We start from the raw sequence: 4,836 nt of genomic DNA, 5'->3' as shown, positions 1-4,836 counted from the left end.
ATTATTAGCATCTGCAAAGATTCCAGGAATAGGTGAATTATATATAAATAAGTATCCACTGAAAAGCCCTAAACATTTTGGAGCACAGAGCACAACAACTGAAAGCCTGCCTGGCCTATTTACCCCCTTGTTTTTCCATAAGTCCCATGCATGATTTTATAAACATTTGTGGATGTTCTTACTTAGAGGTGATGTAGAACCTTTCTTTTTCTTCATGAAAATTCTAATCATTTCACTGAAAGAATAAGGAATAATCAGCTATAATGTACATATTAACAATGTATGAAAGAATCCAGCTGCAAAAGGACTGAGCAAGAAAGAAGCATCGATGTGACAACAACAACAAAAAAATCTGTCCCAGACATCCTGCAAACATGAAGTATGAACAAACTACATCATCAGCTCTCCTAACAGCCATGGTACCATGTTCTAAATCAAATATTATTATGTTTTGACACATTATTATGCATAACTGGCTAATGATTTCTGACCTGAGTTCACAAATTATGACCTCATTTGTGCATCATGCTCACTCTTTCTAGACAAGATTGTTATGCTCAACAAAGGGAGAAGAAATGTTCTCTGTGATACACTTCAAATAAAATATGGTGAAGTGGAATATTTTCAGTGGCAGATTTGTGACTAATTTTAGAAATTACACTTCTCAACCAATCTAGTTATTTAGAACTGTCATACTCAAGCATTTAAATATTACCCATAATCTTCAGGATGGATTCCCAAACATATATGCATGAATATGTGTTAAATTTTTTCCAATAGAAAAACCTATATATAAACTCCTAAACCACTGTCAGACAGTTTAAAAGAGACTTTTGGCACAAATAATTTCTTTAGGCTTGGGAATACTATGGCTCCTACTAGAGATGAGTGCTGGGACCCAAGGAGCTGCTTCCACAGCTGGTACTAGAGGCCTGTCTAGGTCTAGATGTTTCTGTCTTTGGTAGAGCTTATATTTGGACATTGTAAAAAACAGGTGTAGGTTAGACAGCCAACAAGGAAGAGTGAAAGTGCCTGCATTAGAAGTAGCAGTATGACATCTAGTGGGCTCTTTTCGGGACAGCAATAGGCTTATTGCTTTTTAGCAAGTCATAAAGCTCACAGATCACAGAACATTCTGAGTTGAAAGGGACCCACAAGGACCATCAATTCCAACTCTTAAATGAATGGCCTGTACAGGGATTGAATTCATGACCCTAGCGTTATTAGCACCATGCTCTACCAACCGAGATAATAGGTTTCAAGAAATTGAACAAAAGGAGCAAAGAAGCTAATACAAGGAACAAAGAAAACAGACTACACAGGTGACGAAAAAATATTTACAAAAGCCAGAGGTGGAGGATGAAGTCTTGTGTTCACTGGTATTGCTTTCAGAGTGCACTCAATATGACTGATAGGAACTGAAAAAACATCTCATGTTGGCCACTTGGGGATATGTGTTGCAATATTTGAGGCACTTTCAACACACACCCCATGCTGCAACAGAAATATTAACCAAAACAAGCACTGAGAGGAGACATCATGATTAAGAAAGTGACTTTTCCCCACAGAGTGTGACACACCTTTCACTTCCAGTATGCTGAAAACTGGGATTCCCCCAAATGCTAAAAACTCCATTTTGTCATAGTTGGTACTGGGGCACTTAAAAACAAGTAAATAAAAACCTAAACTTTATTTCCCTGGAGTTGTTTATTTCCATGTCCCTTCTACTACATGAGTCACATGCAAACCAGCCCAAGACACTTCCCCAGCAATTTGGTCAATCTCATTACATCTGGAAATTACAGATCAGCAAATGGAAATGAATTCTGGTAGCACTGCACTGGTGTCAACTCAGTTCAAGCACTAGACTATGGAGAGAATAAACACTATCTGCCTAGATTCTCAACAGATTTTAGAGCTAAGAATGAGAGCCCTAATGGACATCAGGCATCTAATGGGTGACAGTCATAGAATTCAAACACCTGAAACATCATTTCTATGCTCTGTATGCTGTTTTTGTGCCCAGAAGTACTGTCCCTGAACCTCCGCTAACTCACCAGCTGTGAGCTCATTTCTCACCTATAGCCAGTGGTGGTGCTGCAGAGCACGATGCCTAAATCGTCAGGAATATCCCTTTTGTTGCTGGATACCCATGGCACTGATTCAGAAGAATAAGGTTTCACAGCAATTCCTTTCCATCTGCACCTGGGAGTTTTATAAGCCTTTCTTTACCATCCAGCTGGTACAGCAGAATCCTAGCCTGTCAGGCAGTAAAGTAGCATAATAAATATTCTGATTTATATGAGACCATATATGCTGACCCATAGGATTGGAAAAACTGTTGTGCAGAAAGAATCAGATGCCTTATTGCTGAACTTGTTCTGTGCCTCAATCCTTTATACACAGTTCATTTTCATATCATGTCTTCTGTCCAGTAAAAACAGAGACCTGAATCCTGCCCCCATGCTACTCAACAAAATAATTAAAAGAGCTTGCATGACTTGCTTTGGTTGTCATCAATGCTTTAAATTATCCAAGCTCTTGGTATTGAAGGTTTTGAAATAAGATATTTGGATGGTAAAGGAATAAAAATCAGTTGAAAAGTGATATGCAAAGTAAGCAGCATTGTAAATGTCTTTTTCAAGCCATAGGCACGTATCACTGTTATCATCAGATATCTTTATATTGTAATTATATCTTTAGTTGAAGACCATCTTGGGAGCCATCTGACTGCAACATACCAGATCTAAGAAATTAATGTCATTACTGGAAAAGTGCATTTCAGCTTTTGTTCTGTAAAGAACTCATGCCTGGGGAACACACAAACTGTTGTATATATAATTAAATGGATGTGGTAGATTGTGTTATCGTACAGCATTGAATAAAAGCTGAGTGTTAGCCTCAAAAAATCTCAATATCAAAACCTCACTAGCTGTACCATCCACAATTAAGGTTATCTTGTTTTAGGCCTTCAGTGATACTCTTGCTGATGCCCAGGGAGTGATGAACAATTTCTACCACTCTGAACACATATGAAACAAAGAAGTTGAGTATGGAGTAAAGGAGTTGGTCACCTCTGAACCATCTATTAAAGAAGTTGCAGCTAGGAAAGAAATGTCTGGAAGACAGATAAAGCAAAAAGACTGAGGTAGCTCAAACTGGATGACTAAAATCTATAGAAAATTTTGTTCTTCATATTCTCTGTATCTATAAAGCGACAGAAATACCTTCCCCTTGCCCCTTATCCTTTCAAGTACATTATAGGATGAATCCAGCATTAAACTTGGTTACTAAAGGAAATCCTGTACAAAATACTTGGCTGCAGAACTGAGCATAAGTAATATGCAGTAAATAAAAAATGAAAGGGTGGCATCAAAGACAAAAAAAGTAGCAGAATACAGAAGCACCATTCCTTTGGGCACCAAGTCAGGCATTATATTAGAGACATCTGGTCTGTACTACAAGTATTTTTTCACTGTTTAAAATTATGCCTCTTTTTAAGTATTGCAATTAAAAGGGTGAAGAGATTATTTCTTGGCCTTCCTTAAGCAGTACTCTGAAATTTTTATCACCTCAGCTGTGCTAAGTAAACACCTCAAGAAAATTGAACTTTACACTTTAATTCCCTTTCTCCTCCCTAGCTTTATTGTAGTTGTCAGGGAAGTGTGACACCTCAGCACACCAGCACCAAGCTCCCAGCCACTACACCAGATGGGAAAGTAACTGGCAGCAGGATCCAGCTCAAGGTTCTCAGTTCAGGGTGACCACATTCCCACATCACATGTGAACTCATGTCAGGGTTAAATGTACCCAGACTTAGAAGGAACAGAAGTAGAACAGATGGGCAAGCAGAAAGTCTGTGACTTGTCATGGGTTTATGCTAGCTTTGGTTCACTGTGAGGAAGCATGGCACACATAATGAATGTGACTTGTGACCAGAGTTTAAGGCAGTAACACTATTACTGTAGCTCCATTCCGAATTCTTTCTTAAAATCCTACTACGAAGAATCCAGAAACAGCTATGGAATGAAAACTGTGCACATAATTTTCCCTTCCTAAACAAAATTATTTTACCTAGGCCTTTTCTTAGAAAAATAGTGAATTATCTCAAAAAAAAAAAAAAAAAGGCAATAGTACTAGCCTCCTGTGTTGCTTGACTTCAATTTTCCCACTAGAGGGATCACACAGTCTTTGAGTCTGCAAAATCAGAAACTATTTATTCCACACAGATTTCTTACTGGTGTGTTTGTAATATGATGGACTTATGGAAACTTAAAAGGTTACCACAGCTCAGTAGCCCTTCAGAAGGCAGATGCATACTCATTAATTTCCTCAAACAGCCTTCCTTTGCAGCCTTCATTTCCCTCAGATAAGGAATAAGCAAATGCACCAGTACAAACAAAATGCCTACCCAACAATCCATTTAAAATACATCCCTTGGTTACATGTTCTCCTAGCTATTTTTCTCATGTATATTTGAATATAAATAATCTTGCAAATGCTAACTACTGAGTGCAGTGCATTTGGCCCCCTCACTACAAGAAGAACACTGAGGTGGTGGGGCAGGATCAGAGAAGGGCGACTGAGTTGATGAAGGGTCTGGAACACAAGTCTGATGAAGAGCAGCTGAGGGAGCAGGGGTGATTAGCCTGGAGAAAAGGAGGCTGAAAGGGGACAGTATGACTCTCTACAACTGCCTGAAAAAAAGGTTGTAGTGAGGTGGGGGTCAGTCTCTACTTGTAAGGAACAAAAGAGGAAATGGACACAAGTTATGCCAGGGGAGGTTTTTGGATATTTGGAGAAATGTCTTTATTGAAAGCATTGCTGAGCTTTGGA

The sequence above is a fragment of the Agelaius tricolor genome, unplaced genomic scaffold (genome assembly GCF_023055355.1).
Source record: "Agelaius tricolor isolate 1412-34295 unplaced genomic scaffold, bAgeTri1.0.p SCAF_6, whole genome shotgun sequence".
Taxonomy (NCBI): Eukaryota; Metazoa; Chordata; class Aves; order Passeriformes; family Icteridae; genus Agelaius; species Agelaius tricolor.
Note: the sequence above shows the minus strand (reverse complement) of the source record.